Consider the following 27081-nt stretch of genomic DNA (forward strand, 5'->3'; position numbering starts at 1 on the left):
CTTGGATGCAGCCAAGAATAAACTACCAGCTAAGCTGAGCATTTTCTTCCAGGGAAGAAAGATGGACGTTTAATGAAACAAATGAATTCCATTTGTTTCTGAAGAAAAACCAGAACTAAACAAAAAATTTGATCTCAAGAATAGAACTCAAGAGATGCAGAAAAAGGTAAAAATAACTCTTGAGAATTGTATTTCTGTTGTGGATATACAAAAAAATACATGTAAAATTTGATAGTACTGATATAACATAAAAAGGGAAGTAGATATGGAAAGGGATGATGGCAGAATAAGGTGGGAAGGAGGGATAAAAGAGAACCACATCCCACAAAGAGGCTAAGGAAACTTATCATATCTGAGGGAATTTAGAGGGGGAGGAACATTGTGTGAATCTTACTCTCATCAGAGTTAGCTCAAAGGAAAAATAATTGACATTTGTTTTAGAGAAAATCTCTCTCGCCTCATTAAAAACAGGGAGAGGAAAAGGAAAAGAAAAGAGTAATAAGGAAGGAAGGGGAAAGACTCAAGGGGGGGAGGGAGGATTATAAAGAGGATAAGTATCGTGATACAAGAGGGGTACATAAGTTTAAAAGGGGGAAAGAGGGTTGGGGGAGGCAAGAATAAGTAAAGCACAATCTGGGGTTATTAGGATGGCAGGAAATACAGATTTAGTAATTCTAACCGTAAATGTGAATGGGATGAACTCCCCCATAAAGAGGAGCAGATACAGACTGGATCAAAAGTCAGAACCCTACAATATGTTGTTTACAAGAAACACATTTAAAGCAGGGGATACATATAGAGTAAAGGTAAAAGGCTGGAGCAAAATCTATTATGCTTCAGGTGAAGTCAAAAAAGCAGGGGTAGCCATCCTTATCTCAGATCAAGCAAAAGTAAAAATTGATCTAATTAAAAGAGATAAGGAAGGAAACTACATCCTGCTAAAGGGTAGCATAAACAACGAAGCAATATCAATATTAAACATATATGCACCAAGTGGTATGGCACTCAGCTTCCTAAAGGAGAAGTTAAGAGAGTTGCAAGAAGAAATAGACAACAAAACTGTAATAGTAGGAGATCTCAACCTTGCACTCTCAGAATTAGACAAATCAAACCACAAAACAAATAAGAAAGAAATTAAAGAAGTAAATATAATATTAGAAAAATTAGGTATGTTGGATCTTTGGAGAAAATTGAATGGAGATAGAAGAGAATATACTTTCTTCTCAGCAGTTCATGGAACCTATTCAAAAATTGACCATATATTAGGACATAAAGACCTCAAAATTAAATGCAAGAAAGCAGAAATAGTAAATGCTTTCTTTCAGATCATGATGCAATAAAACTACATTCAACAAAAAGTTAGGGGAAATAGACCAAAAAGTAATTGAAACTAAACAATCTCATCTTAAAGAATGATTGGTGAAGCAGCAAATTATAGATACAATTAATAATTTCACTCAAGATAATGACAATGATGAGACATCATACCAAAATTTGTGGGATGCAGCCAAAGCGGTAATAAGAGGAATTTTATATCCTTAGAGGCTTACTTGAATAAAACAGAGAAAGAAAAGATTAATGAATTGGGCTTCAACTAAAAAAACTAAAAAGACCAAATTAAAAACCCCAATCAAATACTAAATTGGAAATTCTAAAATTAAAAGGAGAAATTAAAAATATTGAAAGTAAAAAACTATTGAACTAATTAATAAAACTAAGAGTTGGTTCTATGAAAAAGCCAATAAAATAGATAAGCCTTTAGTAAATCTGATTAGAAAAAGGAGGGAGGAAAATGAAATTAGTAGTCTTAAAAATGAAAAGGAGAACTTTCCACCAATGAAGAGGAAATTAGAGAAATAATAAGATTATTTTGCTCAACTTTATGCCAAAAATTTGATAACCTAAGTGAAATGGATGACTACCTCCAAAAATACAGACTTCCCAGACTAACAGAGGAAGAAGTAAATTGCTTGAATAGTCCCATTTCAGAAAAAGAAATAGAACAGGCAATTAAACAACTCCCTAAGAAAAATCCCCAGGACCAGATGGATTTACATGTGAATTTTACCAAACATTTAAAGAACAATTGGCCCCTAATGCTATATAAATTATTTGATAAAATAGGAATGAAGGAGTCCTACCAAATTCCTTCTATGACACAGACATGGTACTGATACCTAAACCAGGTAGGCTGAAAAACAAGAAAGAAAATATAGACCAATCTCCTAATGAATATTGATGCTAAAATCTTAAATAAGATATTAGCAAAAGACTACAGAAAATCATCTCCAAGATAATACACTATGATCAAGTAGGATTTATACACCAGGAATGCAGGCTGGTTCAATATTAGGAAAACTATCAATATAATTGGCCATGTCAATAACCAAATTAACAAAAACCATATGATCATCTCAATAGATGCAGAAAAGCATTTGATAAAATCCAACATCCATTCCTATTAAAACACTTGAGAGTATAGGAATAAATGGACTTTTCTTAAAATAATCAGCAGCATCATTTAAAACCATCAGTAACATCATATGTAATGGAGACAAACTCAACCATTCCCAATAAGATCTGAGTGAAACAAGGTTTGCCCACTATCACCGTTACTATTTAATATTGTATTAGAAACGCTAGCTATAGCAATAAGAGCTGAGAAAGAGATTAAAGGAATAAGAATAGACAATGAGGAAGCCAAATTATCACTCTTTGCCGATGACATGATGGTATACTTAGAGAACCCAGAGATTCTGCTAAAAGTTATAGAAATAATCCACAACTTTAGCAAAGTTGCTGGTTATAAATAAACCCACATAAGTCATCACATTCTTATATATCACTAACAAAATCCAACAGTCAGAGTTACAAAGAAATTCCATTTAAAGTAACTACTGATAATATAAAATATTTAGGAATCTATCTACCAAGGGAAAATCAGAAACTTTATGAGCAAAATTACAGACCACTTTTCACACAAATTAAGTCTGATCTAACCAATTGAAAAATATTAAATGCTCTTAGGTAGGGCGAGCAAATATAATAAAGATGACAATATTAACCTAAAGTAATCTATTTATTTAGCGCTATACCAATCAGACTCCTAAAAAACTATTTTAATGACCTAGAAAAAATAACAACAAAGTTCATATGGAAAACAAAAGGTCAAGAATTTCAAGGAATTAATAAAAAAATCAAATGATGGTGGCTTAGCTGTACCAGATCTAAAACTATACTATAGAGCAGCAGTTACCAAAACTATTTGGTATTGTAAGGAATAGATTAGTTGATCAGTGGAATAGAATTAGGTTCAAGGATAAACAGTCAACAAATATAGCAACCTAGTCTTTGACAAACCCAAAGATCCCAGCTTTTGGGATAAGAACTTACTGTTTGATAAAATTGCTGGGAAAATTGAAACTAATATGGCAGAAACTAGGCATTGATCCATACTTAACGCCGTACACCAAGATAAGGTCAAAATGGGTTCATGACCTAGGCATAAAGAATGAAATTATTAATAAATTAGAGGAACATAGGATAGTTTACCTCTCAGACCTGTGGAAGGGAAGGTTTTTATGACAAAGCAGAACTAGAGATCATTACTGATCACAAAATAGAAAATTTCGATTATACTAAACTGAAAAGTTTTTGTACAAACAAACTAATGCAGACAAGATTAGAAGGAAGCAATAAACTGGGAAAATATTTTTACAGTCAAAGGTTCTATAAAGGCCTCACTTCCAAAATATATAGAGAATTAACTCTAATTTATAAAAATCAAGCCATTCTCCAATTGAAAAATGGTCAAAGGATATGAAAGACAATTCTCAGATGAAGAAATTGAAACTATTTCAGTCATATGAAAAGATGCTCCAAGTCATTATTAATCGAGAAATGCAAATTAAACAACTCTAAGATACCACTACACACCTGTAGATTGGCTAAGATGACAGGAAAAATAATGATGATTGTTGAGGGGATGGGAAAACTGGGACACTGATTCATTGTTGGTGGAGTTGTGAACGAATCCAACCATTTTGGAGAGTAGTTTGAACTATGCTCAAAAAGTTATCAAACTGTATACCCTTTGATCCAGAGTGTTACTACTGGATTATATCCCAAAGAGATTATAAAAGAAGGGAAAGGGACCTGTATGTGCACGAATGTTTGTGGCAGCCCTTTCTGTAGTGGTTAGAAACTGGAAACTGAATGGATGTCCACTCAGTTGGAGAATGGCTGAATAAATTGTGGTATATGAAAATTATGGAATATTACTGTTCTGTAAGAAATGACCAACAGGATGATTTCAGAAAGGCCTGGAAAGACTTACACGAACTGATGCTGAGTGAAATGAGCAGGACCAGGAGAACATTATATACTTCAACAACAATACTAGATGATGAACAGTTCTGATGGATCAGGCCCTTCTCAGCAACGAGATCAACCAAATCATTTCTAATGGAGCAGTAATGAACTGAACTAGCTATACCCAGAAAAAGAACTCTGGGAGATGACTAAAAACCATTACATTGAATTCCCAATCCCTATATTTATGCACACCTGAATTTTTGATTTCCTTCACAAGCTAATTGTACAATAATTCAGAGTCTGATTCTTTTTGTACAGCAAAATAATGTTTTGGTCATGTATACTTATTGTGTATCTAAGTTATATTTTAATATATTTAACATCTACTGGTCATCCTGCCATTTAGGGGAGGGGGTGGGGGGGGGTAAGAAGGTGAAAAATTGGAACAAGAGGTTTGGCAATTGTTAATGCTGTAAAGTTACCCATGTATATATATCCTGTAAATTAAAGGCTATTAAATAAAAAAAAAAATAAAATAAAATAAAATAAAATAAAAAATAAAAATAAAAATTTTAAAAATTCAATATATGTAGACATATTTATACAATTATCTTGCTGCAAAGAAAAATTGGATCTATAAAGAAAGAAAAAAAAAAACTTGAGAAGATAAACAAAAATGCAAGCAAACAATAACAGAAAGAGAGGAAATACCCTGTTGGGGTCTACAATCATTTCCCATAGTTCTCTCTCTGAGTGTAGCCGATTCTCTTCATTAAAGAACAATTGGAACTGGTTTAAATAAACTCATTGTTGAAGAGAGCCATATCCATCAGAGTTGATCATCTTATAATCTTCTTGTTTCCATGAATAATGATCTCCTAGTTCTCCTTATTTCACTTAGCATCAATTCATTTAAATCTCTCTAGGCCTCCTTGAAATCATCCTGCTGGTAATTTCTTATAAAACAATAGTATTCCATAACATTAATTCCATAAAATTAATGTCAAAATTTATTCAGTAGATCTGCAATTGATGGGCATCCATTCAATTTCCAGCTTCTAGCCACTACAAAAGGGGTTACCACAAACATTTTTGCACATGTGGGTCCCTTTCTCTTCTTTAAGATTTTTTTGGGGGATATAAACTCAATAGTAATACTGCTCAATCAAAGGGTATGCACAGTTTGATAACTTTTGGAGTATAGTTTCAAGTTGCTCTCCAGAATGGTTGGATTCATTCACCCTTCCACTAACAATGTATCAGTGTCCCAGTTGTCCCACATCCCCTCCAAAATTCATTATCTTTTCCTATAATCCTAGCCAATCTGAGAGGTATATAGTGGTATCTCAGATTTGTCTTAGTTTGTATTTCTCTGATCAATAATGATTTGGAGCACTTTTTATATGATTAGAAAATTTCAATTTCTTCATCTGAAATTTGTCTGTTCAAATCCTTTGACCATTTGTCAATTGGAGAATGTCTTGATTTCTTATAAATGAAAGTCAATTCTCTATATATTTTGGAAATGAAGACTTTATCAGAATATTTAACTGTAAATATGCTTTCCCAATTTATTGCTTCCCTTCTAATCTTGTCTGCATTAGTTTTGTTTGTACAAAAGATTTTAACTTGATATAATCAAAATTATCTATTTTATGATCAATAATAATCTCTAGTTCTTTTTTGGTCACAAATTCCTTCCTCCTCCACAGGTCTGAGAAGTAAACTATCCTATGTTCTTCTAATTTGTTTATAATCTCATTCTTTATGTCTGGATCATGAGCCCATTTTGACCTTATCTTGGAATACTGTGCTAAATGTGGGTCAATGCCTAGTCTCTGCCATACTAGTTTCCAATTTTCTCAGCAATTTTTGTCAAATAGGGAATTCTTATCCCAAAAGCTGGGGCTTTGGGTTTGTCAAACACTAGATTGCTATAGTTATTGAATATTTTGTCCTGTGAACCTAACCTATTCCACTGATCAACTAATTTATTTCATAGCCAGTATCAAATGGTTTTGGTGAATGCTGCTTTATAATATAGCTTTAGATCTGGAACAGCTAGCCCACCTTCATTTGATTTTTTTTTTCATTAGTTCCCTTGAAGTTCTTGACCTTTGTTCTTCCAAATGAATTTTGATGTTATTTTTTCTAAGTCAGTAAAATAGATTCTTGGGAGTTTGATTGGTGTAGCACTAAATAAATAGATTAGTTTAGGTAGTATTGTCATATTTGTCATATTTGCTTGACCTATCCAAGAGCACTTAATACTTTTCAAATTGATTAGATCTGACTTTATTTGTGTGCAAAATGTTTTATTGTTTTGTTCATATAGTTCCTGACTTTCCCTTGGCAGATATTCTATCCTATTGACAATTATATTAAATGGAATTTCTCTTTGTCTCTCTTGCTGTTGGATTTTGTTAGTAATGTATAAAAATGCTGATGATTAATGTGGATTTATTTTGTATCCTACAACTTTGCTAAAGTTGTGGATTATTTCTAATAGCTTTTTAGTGGATTCTCTGAGGTTCTAAGTGAACCATCATATCATCTACAAAGAGTGATTTATTTGGTTTCCTCATAACCTATCTTAATTAATTTTATTTCTTTTTCATCTCTTATTGCCAAAGTTAGCACTTCTAATACAATACTGAATAGGAATGATAATAATGGGCAACCTTCACTCCTGATCTTATCAGGAATGGTTCCAGTTTATTCCTGTTACATATGATGCTCACTGCTGGTTTTGGATAGATGCTACTGACTATTTTAAGGAAAAGTCCATTAATTCCTATATTCTCAAGTGTTTTTGATAAGAATGGATTTTGGATTTTATCAAATGCTTTTTCAGCATCTATTGAGATTATTATATGGTTTTTGATAATTTGGTTATTGATATAGTCAATGAAGCAGCCCTGCATTCCTGATATAAATCCTACTTGATCATGGTATATTATCCTAGGGATGATTATCTGTAATTTCTTTACCAATATTTTATTTAAGATTTTTGCATCAATCTTCATTAGGGAGACTTGTCTACAAATTTCTTTCTCTGTTTTCATCCTACCTGGTTTAGGTATTAGTACTGTGTCTGTGTCATAAAGGGAATTTGATAGGACTCCTTCATTCCCCAATTTTTCAAATAGTTTATATAGTATTGGGGTTAATTGTTCTTTAAATGTTTGGTAGAATTTACATATAAATCCATCTAGTCCTGCAGTTTTTTTCTTAGGGATTTAATTAATAGCTTGTTCTATGTCTTTTTTTCTGAAATAGGACTACTTAAGCAATTTACTTCTTCCTCTATTAATCTGGGTAACCTCCATTTTTGTCGGTATTCATCCATTTTACTTAGGCTATTAAATTTATTGGCATAAATTTGGGCCAAGTAAGTCCTAATTATTGTTCTAATTTCCTTTTAATTGGTGGAAAGTTCTCCCTTTTTATATTTAAGACTAACAATTTGACTTTTCTTTTGCCTTTTTCTAATCAATTTTACCAAATGTTTATCTATTTTTTTTGGTAAAACCAACTTTTAGTTTTATTTATTAATTCAATAGTTTTTTGTTTCAATTTTATTGCTCTCTCCATTTATTTTTAAAATGTCAAGTTTGGTATTTGATATGGGTTTTTAATTTTTTTCTTTTTCTAGCTTTTTTAGAAGCAAGTCCAATTTATTGATTTTCTCTTTCTCTATTTTATGGAAGTAAGCATCTAGAGATATAAAAGTCCCCCGTCTTTCCACTTTGGCTGCATCCCACAGATTTTGGTGTGTTGTCTCATTATTCTCATTCTCTTGGATGAAATTATTTATTACATCTATGATTTGTTGTTTTACCCATTCATTCTTTCAGGTGAGATTATTTACTTTCCAATTTCTTTTTGGTCTATTTTTTATTGAATGTAGTTTTTATTGTATCATAATCTGAAAACTATGCATTTACTATTTCTGCTTTTCTGCATTTGATTTTGATGTCTTTATGTCATAATATGTGGTCAATTTTTGTATAGGTTTCATTAACTGCTGAGCAGAAACTGCACTCCTTTCTGTCTCCATTCAGTTTTCTCCAAAGGTCTATCATACCTAACTTTTCTAATATTTTATTTACCTCTTCAACTTCTTTCTTACTTATTTTTTACTTTGATTTATCTAATTCTGAGAGTGCAAGGTTGAGTTCCTCCATTATTATAGTTTTGTTATTTCTTGCAGCTCTCATAATTTCTCCTGTAGGAATTTAGATGCTATACCACTTGGTGCATATATGTTTAATATTGATATTGCTTCATTATCTTTGGTACTGTTTAGCAAGATATATTGCCTTATTATCTCTTTTAATTAGATCCATTTTTGCTTTATTTGGTCTGAAATCAGGATGGCTACCCCTGGTTTTTTTTGTTTTTTTTTTTTGTTTTTTTTTTTTTACTTCACCTTAAGCATAATAGATTCTGCTCCAGCCTTTTAATTTTATTCTGTATGTATTGCTCTGCTTCAAATATGTTTTCTGTAAACAACATATTGTAGGATTCTGGCTTTTAATCCATTCTGCTATCCTCCTCTGCTTCATGGGAGATTTCACCCCATTTACATTTACAGTTTAAACTACTAATTCTGTATTTCCCACCATCTTATTATACCCAAATTATACTTTTTTCTTTCCTTTTCCCCTTACCCTCCTCCCCAGTATTTAACATACCTGCACCACTTGCCTCAAGTAGCCCTCTCCCTTTGGAATCCCTTTTCCTTAGAGTCCCCCCTGCCTACTTTTCTTATACCTGTCCCCTACTATTTTGGCATTCATTTTTAATTATCCTGTTTCTTTCCTTTTTTCCACTTTTTCTCTCCAAATGTTCAATAAGGTGAGAGAACTTTTTTCTGTAAATAAAATATGACTAATATTTTCTTTTTGAGCCAAATCTGATGATAGTGAGCTTCCCACAATTTTCATCCCCCTCCCTTCATCCTTCAGATACAATAGTTTTCCTTTGCCTCTCTGTTAGATGTAATTTCCCTCTTTTTAACTCCCCCTTTCCCTTTTCTGGTACAATTCCCTTTCCACCTCTAGTTTCTTTTTTTATATTTAACAGTAAAATCAAATTATACATGCCTTCTCTATGTATATCCATAACAGAAATATAGTTCTCAAGAGTTTGTTTTACCTTTGGGTTTTTTTTTTTTTTTTTTTTTTGCTTCTCTTGTGTCCTATATTTGGAAGTCTTTTGTTTGTATAGCTCTGGTTTTTATCAGAAATAAATGAAATTAACCTGTTTCATTGAATGCCCATCTTTTTCACTGGGAGAAAATTCTCAGTTTAGTTGGCTAATTTACTCTTGGTTGGCTTCCAAGTTTCTTTGCCTTATAGAATAGCAGATTCCAGCTTCTTCAATCCTTTAATATGAAAGCGTTAGATTCTGAGAAATCCTTATTGTGGCTCCTTGATGTTTGATTTTTTTTTCTGGCTGTTTGTAATATTTTTTCCTTGGTCTCATAGTTCTGATATTTAGTTACAATATTCCTTAGAGTTTTAATTTTGGGTTTTCTTTTAGGAGGTGTTTGATGAATTCTTTCAGTGGCTATTTTACCTTCTGATTCTATATAGATGGGTAGTTCTCTTTGATGATTTCCTGAAAAATAGTGTCTAGGCTCTTTTTATTATCATGATTTTCAGGGAGTCCAGTAATCCTCAGATTTATTTTCCAGGTCTATTGTTTTTCTAAGTAGATATGTCTTTTCCAAACCTTCTTGCAAATATTCCTTTCCTTTCCCTATTTTTCTTCTAGCTTTTAGGTCACAGAAGTTCTAAGCTTCCTCTACAGACACCCAGAAATTGTAGCAGCTGTGCTGGGATCAGGCTGAGTCACTCCCAGTTCTGGGTGGATGTGTCCAGGTTCCATGAGAGTCTAGCACTTTAGGGTACACTCTTTACCTTTTGCATTTGTGTTGGATGGTTTATAACTTCTTTGCTGATGTACTGGCTTACAACCAGGGCAGAGTAGCTAACACTGTGGTAGAGTTCTCCCTGTAGATTTTTCATCCCTTGAAGACTGCACTCTGACCCTGTATGCTCAGTGTGCTCTAGCCTCTGTGCTCTACCTCCCTGCCTGCACCTAACCTCCTCCTGTGCTTCACCCAATCAAAACAGACCTTTTCTGGAGATCTTCTAAATTATCTTCTGCTGATAATTTGCTGCACTCCCAATATTCATAGATTCTACCAGTCAAGCACTATTTCAGAGGCTGAATTTTGTTTTTAGTATGAGGAAAATAGGAGAACTCAGAAAGAAGCTTATTCTCTCTGCCATCTTGTCTTTGCCTTCCCCAATAGCTATTTCTTAAAATTATTTTTTATTTTAATATGATATAAAAAGATGTAGTTAATATTTCTATATTTCTTCATTTGGTTATAAGATTTGTATACCTCAATCCATGTTCAATTTTTGTGCAAGTAAAATAAACATAAATAAATGAGAAAAAAATCTATACTCCTTCTTTGTTTTCACTCAGTTTTCTCCATAGATTTAGCATACCTCTGGATCATACTTGGCATCTTTCTTATTTTTTTAATGGTTAGATTTATCCAGCTCTGAAAGGGGAAATCAATGCTCCCCTCCCCCATATAGTTTTACTATTTATTCTTAGAACTTATTTAATTTTTCCTTTAAGAATTTGGATGCCATTCCATTTTGTACATCTGTTTCATTATCTGTGTTTTATTATCTATGATTCTTTTCAATAAGATATAGTTTTTTTGTTCATCCTTTTGATTAGGTTATTTTTTCCTTTGCTATGATGACATCATTGCTATTCCTGTCTTTTTTATTTCTGGTTTTAAGTCGGTTTTATCCTCATATTTTAATTTTTTGTATGTGTCTTTGCATTTCTTGTAAATAGCATATTGTTAGATTCTGCTTTCTAATCCATTTGGCTATCTACTTCTGTTTAATGGGTGAGTCCATCACATTTAGATTCACAACTTTGATCATTGAATAATTTCTCCTTCATCTGATTTTCTTCTATACATGAATCTTTCTTATTTTTTAATCCTGTCCTTCATCTAAAAACTATTTTGCTTTTGACCACTGTCTTCTTTTATCTGCCCTCCCCTTTATCAACTCATATTATATTGAAATAGAAATAGATTTCTGTTATCTATTGAGTACACACCCATCACACACATACAGGTACATGCATATTCTTTTTTAATCAATTTAGATGTTAGTGAGGTTTAAACATTGCTTGCCCCTCTCACTGATAAAAGCTCTTGCTTGCATGCCTATTTTATGTGAGCTATTTCTTCTTCTTCTTCTTTACTCATTTTTTCTTGCCTATCCATTTTTAAAAATATCATTCCAACTGGATCAATTTGCTTAAGCACCCTCTTTCTATGAAGACTTCTTCTAATAGCCCAACTAATTATTACATCCTTAGAAGATAGGTTAATCATCCTCTCATTTTGAAATGTAAACAATTTAACTTTAATAAGTCCAATGATTTTTCTTTCATGTCTACCTCCATACATATGCATATGTATATATACATGTATGTATGTATCTATATATTTAACAATTATCTATCTTATCAAGAATGTTTAAAAGTCCTCAATTTTATCAAATTTTTATTTTTCTCTTGAATAACAATACTCATTTTTGCAGGGTAGATTATTCTTCATTGTAAATCCAACTATATTGACTTCTAGAATATCATATAGAAAGTCCTCCACTTATTTTATGTAGTATATGCTAAATTGTGGCTATTCGTTCATGCTTTTTGAATGATCTGTTTCATCCTATTTGAAGTATTTTTTCCTCTGATTTGGGAATCTCAGGAACTTGACTGTAATATTCCTCAGAGTTTTCATTTTGGCACCTCTTTATGTCATGGTCAGTGGATCCTTCACACTTCTATTTTGCCTTCTAATTGAAGGATATCAGTTTTTCTTGAAAATTTCTTGAAATTTGATGTCTAAGCTCTTTTTAAAAATAACATCTTTCAGATAATCTAATAATTCTTAATTTTTTATTGATCTATTTTGATCATTTTTCCAGCTCACTTGTTTTTCTAATGACATTTAATATTTTTCCTATATTTAATATTTTTCTTGTATATTTCTTTTATTCTTCTGTATATTCATATTTCTTCTATATTTCTTCATGTCTTATAATCAACTTCCATTTATGCAATTCCAATTTTTAAGGAATTCTTTTCTTTACTAAACTTCTGTATCTCATTCTGGATAATTTTGCTTTTTAATTATTTTCATCAATTAATTTTTGTACATATTCCCCCTCTTAACTAATGCTATTTTTAAGATTTTGTTTTCTTCAACATTTTTGGTCTTTTTTTTCCTTAAAAACTGTTGTCTTTTTCATAATTTTCTTCCTTTGCTTCCATTTCTTTGTTCTACTTTCTCATCCAGCACTCCTTTTTGATTTTGAAAATCATTTTAACTCTTCTAGTAATTCTTATTGTTCTTGTGTCCAATTCAAATTATTTCCTTGAGGGTTTGTTTGTAGCACTGTTGACTTCATTGTCTTCTTCTGAGTTTGTGTCTTGATCTTCTCTGTAACCATAATAGATTTTTATGAATAGGTTATTTTTTCATTGATGTTTGTTTGTTTTGCTAATTTTCCCACCCTATTTCTTGATTTGGAACTTTATATTAATGTTTCACTCTTTCCCCAGAAGTTAAGTAGTTGGGAGTAGAGTGTTTCCCACTTCACATTTTTTTGCATTACCTTTTCCAGGCATATTTCTGGGGGTTTAGAATTTTTTGGATGCTTCCAAGATGATATGACCTAAGCAGGTGTATGGTCACTCTTCTCTTGTTTTGTACTTTGATTTTCCCTGGAATAGTCCTTGATTCATTAGGATTTCAATCAATATTGTTTCTCAGGATCCTTTTGATGACACCAGAAATGATATTGCTCCTCAATCCCTGACCCTTTGGGGATTGAAATTGTATCATCCCTCATGAATTTCATTTTGTCTTGACTGAAAATGTCTTTCTTTGCTCTCAAACAATGACCTTGAAGTGAGTAAAAGAAATTAATTTGCCAAACTATAATTCCTGTTTTCCTAATTGAAAGTGCTTCTTTCTGTAGAAATAGTTATAGGTAAAAGAGTTGCCTAATAGCATCTGGTGTGCATCCGGTGCTAGCTCCTGAGTGCTATATCGGATCCCTTTACTGGCTCTGCCTTGAGAGCTCATGAAGTTGATGCTGCTTATGTTGCCACAATTTGGTCCTATTACTGATATTAATTCTACATGTCACCTCCACGTCACAGATCTATCTATCACACCTCCCAAATCGTTTTAGACTGCAAGGAATTTTTCACTTTGATCTATTTTTGTCTCCACTACTCTAGATTTCAATTTGAGGCATTTATTTTTGAGAGAAATGTTGATTGAGAAGTATTGCATGCTTCTCTATAATGTCATCTGGGCTCTTTCCCTACAACAGTCATTATTTTCATGGAAAATAGATAACATACACATATCTCTAATTCTTTCCCTTCTCTTTTATGTTTCTTTCCCCCACACACACACTTAGTAGTATTTTCTCCTATATTTCTTTGCTAGACTTACATTGCAACTCTTTTCTTCTCTCTTCCTACTTTCATCTGTCTGGACATGCTCTCATTACTGACTTCCTCATTCCTATTTCTGTCAACATCGTTGTTATTCAGCCCAGTTATACTAATAAATAATACTGGGTTTTCATCTATCCTAGGTATTTAAGGTCAATTTAGAATCAGGGTCTTCCTTAACTTTTCTGAATTTTAACTTTAACCCCAGCATCTGTCAACAACTTATGAAATAAACTACTGGAAATTAAAAAAATTAATGTTAAGTAAGATATAGTAATAGTTAAGTAAAATATTTACTACATACTACACTAAAAACAACAATGGGAACATTAACAATAAGCTTCATAATAGATCTATTCAAATTTAAACAAATATAGCATATATAAAGGACAAACTAAAAAGAGACACGTTAACATGATAGTGAATGATGATGATGCAGAGTGCTCTAAATATCTGATTCAGCCCTTGATTACACATGTGCTCCTTTACTAGAAGAAAATGTGACCTTTGAATAGACTACCCAATCTATATTTAGATATTTCTTCAAGTTATTAAATCATGCTGAGCATTTGCTGCAAGAATGTTTTAGATTCTACTTCTAATGTAAAATAATAGTGTATGTTCCCAATTAGTGTAAAAAACATCTGTTGTATATCTGCTTCATTAGTACTCTATAGTCAGAATAGTCTTTTTTTATTGATTTGGGACAGAAATAGTTTAGTAATGTTGGAGTTAAGCCATGTTGATGATGATGATCTTATAGAATGTGAGATTGGGTACAAGTCAACTTTTGGTCCTGGTAAATGAACCTAAGAGAAGATCATCATGCTTATGGAAAGTTGGAACAGGTGACTGCTCTACCAAGTGATGTAAAAGTGAGAACCTCCTGTTAAGTCTTGGGAGTGATTATTATGAGGAAGAAGTGAAAGCTTACATTTGTTGTAATCTGATTTAAAGGTCAATTTGTTCTGTGGTTGTTTCAGATCTGTAATATTCCTTGAATCATAGCTTTTTTGGTGAAAAGAAAGGCACAAATAAGAAATATAGGTAAAATGTCATGTTGAAGAATATTTACTTAAAATTATGGAATCATACAACTTTAGCCTTTGAAAGGGATTTTGAGATTATTTAGCTACTTAGTGTCATTGGATACATAGAAAAGCTCATTCTCACCAGAATTAAGTCACTTGTAAAAGATCACATTCTAGCTAATAACAGTGCCATGAACAGATTCCAAATCTATTGACTAGATTCCCATCCTAACCTTTTAACTGTTTCATTATATCTCTGTTTTATAACTTACAATAATTAAAATTGTACCTCTAAATATGCTCCAAATCTTGCACATGAATCTCCATTAAAAATAACCAGACTACATAATTAACATAATTAGCCTGGATTCTTGAAGAAAAGGTTTCTAAATTTCCTCTTAAAGGACCAACTATCTTTACAGATGCATTCAAACATAATATTGTATTGTATACTCTCGTGACTTAACTATAAAGCAGTCAGAACTCCTTTTCAGTCCACTCAGCAGAATGAGTTGTATGCAATCATTCTAGCTCTTACTTATTAGCCAGGAGATATAAATATAATATTTTATTCACCCTATTCAGCAGGTGTGGTACAAAGAATTGCCACAGCCCAAATAAAATTTGTAGCCTCTAATATATATCAGCTCTTTAAGGAACTTCAAGAGCAAGTGAGAAAACATCCAGGTAAGATTTATTATCTTGCATGTCCAGGTCCTATTTTTGGTGGAAATTCAAAGGCAGATAGTCTTTTAACTATGTTAGCCAGTACTCCCTTTATTTAAAGAAGCCCAGGAATCTCATTCTAAATATCATCAGGCTGCTTGAGTTTTACATTTACAATTTGGGATAACAAGAGAGGAAGCAAGGAACATAGTAAAAGCCTGTATAGTTTACCTTCCTTTCCATGCTCCTGTGCTCCCTCCAAGGAAGAACCTTCATGGTTTGAGACCCAATGAAATTTGGCAAATGGATATGACCCATTATAAATCTTTTGATCATCTATCTTTTATCCACGTTGTGGTAGACACCTTTTCAGGATTCACTTTTGCAATACCAGCAGCATAAGAAATAGCCCAAATGGTCATTGAATTCCTTATACAAGCATTTGCAATTATGGATGTGCCACAAGCAATAAAAACAAATATTGGAACTGCATGTACTTCTAAACATTTTGCACACTTTTCTGCTTAGTATCAGATTTTACACACCACTGGCATACTTTTTAATCTTTAATCTCAGGCAATAGTAGAGCAAAGAATCAGAGACATTAAGATGCTCCTCCAAAAACAAAAGAAATGGGGAGCCACAGGCAACCCCAGAGAACTTCTAAATTTAGTTCTTTATACCATTAATTTTTATATTTTTGCTAAAGATGCACTAGCTCCAGACAATAAGTTTTATAACCCAACAGAAGGGCAGTGTCCAGTGTGAGCAGCTCCACTATCTTTAGATAATCGCCATGGATTCTTGATCCATGGATCGCTTTGATGTGGAGAGATCCAGAAAGTGGTGAATGGAAGGGACCAGATAGGTTAACTGCTTGGGGAAGAGGATTGCTTGTATTCCATCCAAAGATGGAGAAGGAATCAGATGGGTGCCAATGAGCTGTATTTGCCGTGTCCATTGGTGAGAAACAGAAAAAGAAAAAAAACTTCGAAACAAAGGAGAAGACCTAAGAACAAAATCTGTAGGAATCATTGGATTCCCTAACACAAGATGAGACTATTGCAGGACTTCAAAACTTGCAGGAATTATTGTATTCCTGGCACATGAACTAATGGAGAATAGATTCCTTTTGGATTCTTTCTAAGACTTATGGGCATGTATAATTCCTCATGTTGATTCATGTTATTTGTTACATCACTACTAGCCTGTGTTATATTGCTATGTGCTTATGTAATTTATGTAATTATGTATAATACCTCCCATATTGATGGATTTATGTATACCTGTTTTAAGAGTGATCCCATTTAGAAACCCACTATTTTGATTTGATTTCCCATTTCCTTTGGGGTTTTCATCTCCCTTCCTGAGACATCAGGGAGGGTGTGATCACATCATTTTATGGAGTTTTTACCCCTTTTTTGAGCAGTCAGGGAAGACATGATCACCTTTTTTTTGGGGTTCTCACCTCCTTGAAAAGTCAGGGAGATCATGACCACCTATGTTCTAAAAACAAAAGAAAGCAGGAGATGTTATGGGCCAGAACTTGAAACAAGGTGCTAAGTTAGTTGAATTGATAGAGACAATGATTATTTAGCATGGTCTTTAACAGTTCTCTGGTTCAGTATATGTACTTAGTACTTATTAGAATTCTACAAGATTCACACCTTTAAGAGAGCATATCTAAGCTAGGAGCCTCAACCAGGATTCAGTCAGGAGATTCAGGGGCCAGAGAAGGCAGTCAGGGAGATTACAAAAGGCCTTTGAGAAAGTTAACTAGACCGCAAGAAAGGAGACCAAACTTGGAAAGAAACAATAAAGGATTTGGACTTTAATACCTGGTTGTATTTGGGGTGATTACTGAACTGAAACTAAGACTGCTTCCAGAGACCCCAAGGAAATTTCAACAAGAGAAGACTACATTTTAGAGAAGAATATTACATTTATGTATGTTTATGCAAGTATATATATATATGTTTATGTATATATGCACATATATAAACACATATGCATATTTTTATGTATATGTACACACATATACACAGACGTTCCTGTGGTTAATTGTAATCTTCTTTAAGGAGGTGGGGGGAGAAAAAATAAAGTAAGAAGTTCAATTAGAAAACAACAAAAAATGCTAAAAGGAAACAAAGAAAAATGGACAGTTCTGAACAAAATATGTAATATTTATCATATAAGGTTTCTTCCAGTGGAAATTTATTGATATATATTTTTAATCATCCTTTTTCTTCTGTTATGTACATCAAATTCAAAATTTAAATTTTAAATAAATAAATAAAATAAACATGTATTAAGTGGTTACTAAGAACAAAAAGCTGCTAAGGAATGGAGTTATGGAACTTTTGTTCCATAGTATCTGACTACAACAAGCACACTCCAATGAGAAAAATGATACACAATTGTTAAGGTCAATTCTCTGAGAGCCTCCACAGCACAACATCTGAAGGAGTTGCAAGGCATCTTTTGCTGACACAGGTGTTGTGGACTGGAAATGAGATAAATTGGAGGCAGAGGAAAGAAAAGAAAGGTCAGAGAACAGAAAATGCCTCTCCGTCAGAAAGGTCAGAGGACAGCAACTCCTCTTAGTCTCCTTGTATCATCCTCTCACAAGAGGAGATCCATTCTGCAGATCTGGATTGGATCTCCAGTAGCCACTGTCAGACAGTGGCTCTCGTGTATTCCAACAGCTCCCATATATTCCAACAACAATTAATTACATATGTTCAAAATATATACACAACAGATAAAAGGTTATTTCTGAGAGAAGTCACTTGTAGTTATGAGGAATGGGAAAGAATTTTTTTTTTTTTTTTTTAATTTAATAGCCTTTTATTTACAGGATATATACATGGGTAACTTTACAGCATTAACAATTGCCAAACCTCTTGTTCCAATTTTCACCTCTTACCCCCCACCCTCCCTAAATGGCAGGATGACCAGTAGATGTTAAATATATTAAAATATAACTTAGATACATAATAAGTATACATGACAAAACATTATTTTGCTGTACAAAAGAATCAGACTCTGAATTATTGTACAATTAGCTTGTGAAGGAAATCAAAAATGCAGGTGTGCATAAATATAGGGATTGGGAATTCAATGTAATGGTTTTAGTCATCTCCCAGAGTTCTTTTCTGGTATAGCTGGTTCAGTTCATTACTGCTCCATTAGAAATGATTTGGTTGATCTTGTTGCTGAGGATGGCCTGATCCATCAGAACTGGTCATCATCTAGTATTGTTGTTGAAGTATATAATGATCTCCTGGTCCTGCTCATTTCACTCAGCATCAGTTCGTGTAAGTCTCTCCAGGCCTTTCTGAAATCATCCTGTTGGTCATTTCTTACAGAACAGTAATATTCCATAATTTTCATATACCACAATTTATTCAGCCATTCTCCAACTGATGGACATCCATTCAGTTTCCAGTTTCTAGCCACTACAAAAAGGGCTGCCACAAACATTCGTGCACATACAGGTCCCTTTAATGGGAAAGAATTCTTGATGAAAACTATGGTTAAACTGATGCTCTTGGGAATCCTGTTTTTAAAATAAGTTAACTGTAAATTTGTGATCCTTTAAAGTTCATAAGAAGATATCTAGCTTCTTAAAAGTATGCACCTTCAAAAAAAAAAAAAAAAAAAGTATGCACCTTCAATGATTTTGTTTTATTTGAATGAAATACTTTAGGCTTAGGTTTAGGTGATAACAATGAAAGTAAGCATAAAATCAATTTAAATGAATTAATTTTAGATTTTGGATTTGAATAGTGCCTTAGGAAAAAAAGAATTATTTGTATTTCTTGCTCTCTCATTGAATCAGTAATATCGACAGGGGGAAAAATAATATACTAATGAATCAAATTTGTTAGATCATGCTTCTATATAACATGTGCCAACCAGAGAGCAAGCATTGCTAGTGTCTTCTATAGACTTCCACAAATAGCATTCACCAAATATCATTAGCATCTCCAAATATTCACCAGACACCAAGGTAAAAGATACAAATACAAAAATGAAATAGTCACTACTTTCAAAAAGTTCATGTTCTTTTAAGGGAGACAACACACACATATAGAAATACAGAAAAATATGAAATAGTTTAGGGAGGAAGAGAACAAGCACTTGAGAAAATCTGGAAGAATTTCACAAAGAAGGTAATTAGGATTATGCTATGAAAGACTTTAAAAGCCAAATGGGTGGGTTATCTTTTATCTTAGAGACTCTAAGGAGACACTACAATTTATTTAGGAAGGGAGTGACACAGTGTATCTGCACTTAAATCAAACCATTCAGTTAACAGTGTGAAAGACAGATAGAAGTAGATGTGTGTGGCTGCATTTGGGTGTGTGTGCATGTATATGTATGTGTATTGTATGCCTGTGAAGAGAGGGATTTAAAGTAGGAAGATTAAGTAGGAAACCATTCCAATAGTCCAAATGATAGGTGATAAAAGCCTGAAGCAGAATTGTAATTATATGAGTGAAAAAAGGGGGATGAATTAAAAAAAAAAAAAAAAAAAACTGTTGTGAAGCTAGAAAACATAAAATTTGACAGCTGATTGGATTTGTGGGGGGAATAAATGAGGAAAAAGTCCAAAAAGACACAATTGTTTGAGAACTTGGAAAAGAAGAAGGATGTTAGAGCCCTTGACAGAAGAGGGTTTAAGAAGGAAAGTTTTAGTCCTGATTTAGTAATTTTGAATTTTAAATATCTGTAAGAAATCTAGATTAAAAGTTCTACTAGGTAGTGGAGATAAGAAACTCAGAGAGAGTTCTCATATAGACTAGGGGTTTGACTACCCTATACAAACAAAGATAATTAAACTATGATTGATAAGATCTCTAAATGAGAAAGTTTAAAGGCAACAAAAGAAAGTCACAGGAATACTTTAAGGAAGAGCCTTGGAGAATACCCATAATTAATTAGTTTGATATGGTAGAAGATGAAAAGAAAGGTAAGTGAGTAGGACAGATCAAATATGTAGAAGTAGAACCTCAAAAGAGTACAGTTACAAAATTTCAGAGAGCAGTGAACATCTATGTCATTGAATATTGTATGAATGTGGAATAAGAGGAGAACTGAAAATGCTCTCATATTTGTAGAGCAAGTAAGGAATTAGGTACATTTCTAATAGGGAGTCTTCTCATTTAAGAAGCATAAAGGTGACTGAAAAATGATTCAAGTGCATAATAATTTTTGTTATTAATATTGGCATTTGGTGTGGTAACTATATATTTACATTAGCATACTTTAAAATAGGCTTTGGGAAAATCTAGAGTATTGGATTTTGAGGGCATTTCTTTTTTTAAGAGAAATTCTCAAAATGCCCATGAATAAATATAATTAAAATTAAAAGTTTCTACCAGCAAATGTGTTGGTAAACAATTAAAAAATATGAATTCTTTCATTTTCCTCTGAGCCTCCTTACTGCTTTTGGTTACATATCTCCTCCTTCTGGTGCTCATATACCCTCAAGGTAGTACCATCTGTTTTATGTATCACTATTTCTCCTACAAATAACCACCCTTGTTTGTAATAATTTCAGGTATATAAAATATTCTCTTTTTGCTGCCTTTGCTACTCTTATAGCCTATCCATTCTGTTTCTGAGTTCCAGTTTCACATTCTCTAAAAACTTTAAGCATAACAAGGTAATACTTTTAGATAGGCAATGGATAATATTATTCTTCTAGGGAAATGAGGGGAAAATATAAGGATGAGGAAGGGAATGTTACTAGTAGGGGCTGTGGGAAAGTTTTATCTCTTTCTCACTCTTCACTCTTGACAAAATTGTTCACCCCTCCATTATTAGTATCATGAGAAGAAATGGACAATGTAGAAGCAATTGCATCTGTAATCAGTGATCCCAAGGTGCTTAATGATAGGCTGGGCTTAGGGACCAAGGCTTTTCTGACACATGTTGCTTGATAAGGGAATTTATTACATTTATTACGCAGCAGAGTACTGGATTTCTCCTTTATACAGTCATTTATCACTTTGATTTGGAAACTGGCTTATTTAGGTGAGGCACCTTTCTAATTTACTCCGGGCTGACATCTATAAACTAATTTTAGTCATATGGTAAAAGCTGAGAGATTTCACATCATCATGTATAGTTGGGACAGACAGAATTGATCAATAAGTTGTTGGTTTGTAAACTAAACAATATAAAGGAAGATGAATCATTTGGTTTTTGAAAAGTACAAAATTATTTTAAAGGCTACAAACATCATATGAAATCAAAACCATTTTGTTTGTTACCAATATTTGCGTTACTGAGGCGTGGGATACAAACGATCAAAGTACTGAAGAATTAATATCATTCAAGGGAAAATAACAAAGGACAGAATATGCTGAAGAGTTTTACTACAAGAAGTGAATATAACTAGTCATATGACATTGGAGAGAGATAACAGACTGAAATTCATAGTGCTTATTTAGTACCCTGCAATTTCAGTGAAAGGTGAAGAAGATGAATTACATTTGTAGAACTCATAGTAGGGTACAGACAAAAGTCTCACAGAAAGGGTAAAACCACTTTGGTTCAGGTTTGAATTAATTGAAGGAACTCTGAAGATAACGAACTCACAAATCTATCTGGATATTTTGAGTATATTCAGGTCACTAAATGTAGTTCTAGTAGGATTGAAAAGAATTTAGATATTCTACTCAGGTGGGATAATAAAGTAAAGTAACTTTTCATATAACTACACCTTAACTTACTTGAGCTTAGCAAGGAAGATAAATATTAAATTCAATCTTGACTTCTCACTAATTACTCCTTCTTTATCTCTGCCAATGCTGTGTGGCAGTATAGAATTCCACTAGTCTCATTAGATAGGTCATCTTGAGGATGTAAAAAGTCACATCTCTTTGCCAAACATTTAACTGTGATGGAACATGGTAGTAAATTCTGCTTACTGAATTTTGAGTCAGTCTGATTTATTATTCTCACAGAAAATTGTTTTCCTGAAGTGAGACGCTAGTCATGTTACCTCCCCACCCCACTCAATATATTTTAATAGCTTTCAATGACCTTCATTATCAAAAAACACAAAATTCTCTATTTGACATTCAAAGCCCTACAGAACTTAACTCATAGTAACTTTCCAGTCTTCTGACAATTCACTCCCAGTCACATCACTGATTCAATGACCTTCACTGACCTCCTTGTTGTTCCTTAAATGGGATGGTGTATTTGTTTTCCTGAGCATTTCCCCTGGAATTTCTCTCATACCTGAATACTCTGTCTATTCATCTTCATCTCTTAGCTTCCCTGATTCCTTTAGTCACAAATTTTATTTCCTGCAGAGATATCAAATAGCCAGAAAAACTCCATAGTATGGGCATTAATATGTGACCCACAGGGATTGATTTCCTTTTGCATTTTCCTTCACCATTCCATATCTCTTCATTCTAGTGCTTCCCCAGCTTGCTAATTGTTTCCTTTCCCCCCTTTATGTAACTTGTTTTTACAAAATTGTTTGTTAGCTGTCTTTCCCATTAGAATGTCAACCTCAAGAAGTAAAGAAAGCTATTTTGTCTTTGTTTGTATCCCCAGTGCTGCCTGATACACAACAGAGCTTAGCAAATGCTTAGCTTATTGCTCAATGAGATATGTTTTTTGCTTCCATTATGACCCTAGGTTATTCAGGTCTTTAGTGAAAGAAAAACTATTTTATCTGCTTAAGAGCAGAAAATGGCTGAGGAGGGAGAAAACAAATAATAATAAAAAAATATTTCCTGGAATTGCTTAGCTATGTTAATGCATGGCCATCAAAAATGATCTTTACTAATATTCTGTGATTATAATCTTTCTCCATGTAACATAATCCCTTACAAAAACAATTCCATTAAATTTCTCAAGCATTTATTGAGCACCAACTGCGTGCAAGGCAGTACAGAGATGCAAAGAGAAGAGAGACAGAACAGGAAGACAGGGAATTATTTGAATTAAGTTTAGAAAGATAAGTGAGATCCACATTGTGGAGTTCTTTAAATGCCAGCCTAAGGATTTTCTAGTTTATCTTAGAGTTAATTAAAGGCATTGGAATAGTTTAGTAATATAGTCAGATTTGTGTTTTAAGAATATTAATTTGGCAATTGTGTTGAGGACATTGGAGGAGAAAAAAAAGTAAGGAGACTATTGAAATAATCTAGGAAAATGATGCTGAGGGCATGAACTAGGGAAGAGGATTTACTAGTAGAGAGTCAGAATGAAATACATGAAATACTGTGGTGGAAGAGGTGACAAAACTTGACAACTAATTAGATATGGGAGGTCAAGAAGAGGGATGAGATAAGTATGATTTCAATGTATTGAGCTTTTGTAATTGGAAGCATGGTATTCCTGTCTGTAGAAATGGAGACATTTGGAGGATAGATGTAGAGAAAATAAAATGAGGCAAATGGAATTCTCTACATAATAATCATTGCGATAACTTAAGGAACATTAAGTGTTGGGTTTTGAGAGAATTGTAGGTTCCAAATCTAAATAAGATGTATTAAAATTGATAAAGAAATACAAACAAATACATGTAAATGTCCAAATTTGTGGAAACCAGTGTGTCATTATTTACAATAAGATTCATTTTTTATGTTCACTTGTATTCTTAACATTGTCAATGTTTAATATCTAAAGGATATACATTTGATATATCACTAGAGTTCAGGTAAATTAAAAAGATACAAAAGAGAAAATCTTAATAGACTAATAAAATCTAGAAATCCTCAACATATGATAGATGTTATTAGGTTCCTACTGGGAAGTGAGCACACTTGCTAGGACAGAGAAATACAAAAATAAAAATGAAAGTACATGCTTTTGAGGGGGTACAAAAACAAGTACACAAATAAATCAGATGCAAGATATATAGCAAAGAACTTAACGTGTTTTTCCTTATTTATAAAATGGATATTGTAAGAATAATAGTAATACCTCAATGGTTTGACATGAGGTTCAAAGGAGCTAAGTTATTTAAAACATGTGACAAACCTTATAATTCTATGTGAGTGGGAGCTTTTATTACTGTTATTAAATTCTTTGAGAAATCTGAGAACAGACATATCACTTATAGATGTCATGGATCATAAAAGAAAATGTCAGAGGTGAAAACTAATGCCAAAAATCCACATGAATCCTAGAAATAAAGCACATAGCCAAGCACATAGAACGAAATACTATCTAGCACTAATTAAAAGGGAATAAGCAAAATGAAATGTAGGCAATAAAATTTTTCCATGAGCAAATTCTTGCAAAAAAATTAAAACAATTAAAAAATTAAACAACAGATTAAATTAAATACCTTTAATGTTAATTCGGATTGTTCCTGATCAAAAGAGAACAAATCTGTGAAGTTATCATTTGTACTAAAAAGCCAGATAAGCAAGTGACCTGTACATTGGGGAAAAGCATAATTTAGTGTCAAAAACACACTTTTTCTTGTTTAAAGAAATATTTTAATAGGAGAATATTTAAAAGAGAAATATTTTAATAGGAAATTATGTAGATAAAGGCAAAGGCAGAAGAGGACAAAAAAAATAAATTTGGCAGATAACTAGAGGTCTAGTTTGACTGGAAGATAGAGAATATGAAGGAACTTTAGTATACATCATGGGAAATCTGAAACGATGGAGTGCTTATTTATTAATTTTTTTAGACCAGGCCTGTTATTCCATTGATAAAGGGGAATTTCCTTGAAGAAATTATCTGTATTGATACCTAATTTCTAATTTATAGTCTTTGAAAAATGCTTGAGCTATAGGGAGGTAAAGTAAGATTCTAAGCCATTCAGTGTAGCAATATACTGAGTGCTTTTATGGTATCTTATGGGTAAATGGAACTCACTGAATTTCCAGTCCAATAGTGCCTGGGAAATGGGGCAAATTTAACAAATATTGATTGATTAAATGTGTTGAGATAGGGAAGATGATGGGAAAAAGAAAGCTCTTATTTAAGCTCTTACAAATTCTTCAAATAACTTTAGATAACACCTCAGAATTAATTCTGTAGTGGCAGAAAGGGTCAAAATGACAGAGTGAAATAAGTGTTCAACCAAAAAGTCAGTGGGAAAAACTGTCCAGCTCCAGCTTTCCATACTTTAAAGTCTGAGACAATAAAGTTCTGTTGACATTTTACTCTTTTGATCTCTAAACTGTGAAAGGCTGGAGATAGACAAAGCAAGCCTAGAGACAGGTTTTAGAGATCAAGTAGCAGTTCAATCACTTTGAGAGTGAGCAATATAGGTTTCAAACTGATAGGAGACTTCTGCTTGTTGCAGGAGAAAGAGATTTTTATATGTAAATTATAAGTGGGAAAAGAAGGGGAAAATGATTTCAGTACAATCATTTTCAGGGCCTGAGCTTTATCTTATGACAAGCCTGTGAGATTAGAACAATATGGGTGTTCTCCAGTATTATGGGAACTTTACTTAAGTGATTGTTTCAGCCTTGGGGGCAACAAAAGTGGTAATAGTGACTTCCAGAACTGTCAGAACACAGATTGTAATGGAGTCTGAAAACTCAACAGAAGAGTACAGGAGTTCTTTTGTTGTCAATGGATGCAAGACTGTTGCATCGCAAATACACAGATCCAGGTCACAATTTAGGGTTGCGGTCTCAGATCAAGGAGGATGAATAGGACACCAGGGCTAACAGCTTCAGAGAAGAAAGGAGCCTACCCAAAGTTCCAGGATGGAAAAGAGTATTTATGGTAATTCACAGATCAAATTGGATGCCAGGACAGTAGCAAACATACCTTTCCTTAAATCATGCAATCTTAGAGAAATAAACAAACAAAAAAACTTACAAGAGCTCCAGAAGCAGCTCTGAATAAAATGCCACAAAAAAGATTTAAAAAAACCCATAACTACAGTTCTTAGAATTCCATATATTGCAGATCAGAAAAGGTAGGGTTGCAGCTAAAACATTATATCCACCAAAATTACACATTACCCTGAATGGAAAATAGAACATTAAACAAATTGTCAAATTTTCAGGATTTTGTTGCTAAAAAATCCCTGAACTTGATAAAAAAAAATTAGAGATGTAAGAGCCAAGAAAATTATCCCATAAACATCAAAGACTAATTTTGAGTCACTCAATCAGGATAAATTGTATTTTTATGTGAAAATATAAACCATCTGTCTAAGATTGTCATTAGTAATTGGGATAAAGGTGAGTATGATATGATTCTGAAAAGCAAAATCATGTAGGCAGTGTGAATGAGGTAAAAAAAAAAAAACAAGAACTGATAGAGAGGAATTAGGTAAGAGAGGAGGGCTGGTAGTTTTTAAATCCTACTCATGATGGAAATGGGTTAAAGCAAGAACAATACATACACACACACAATATATATATATATATATATATATATATATATATATATATAGTGCATGTCAGCTCTTTTCCTTACTCTGGGATCTATGTAGTGTATCTTTGCTTAGTCACCTTCAATCATATAA

Source organism: Sarcophilus harrisii, chromosome 1 (genome assembly GCF_902635505.1).
Source record: "Sarcophilus harrisii chromosome 1, mSarHar1.11, whole genome shotgun sequence".
Lineage (NCBI taxonomy): Eukaryota > Metazoa > Chordata > Mammalia > Dasyuromorphia > Dasyuridae > Sarcophilus > Sarcophilus harrisii.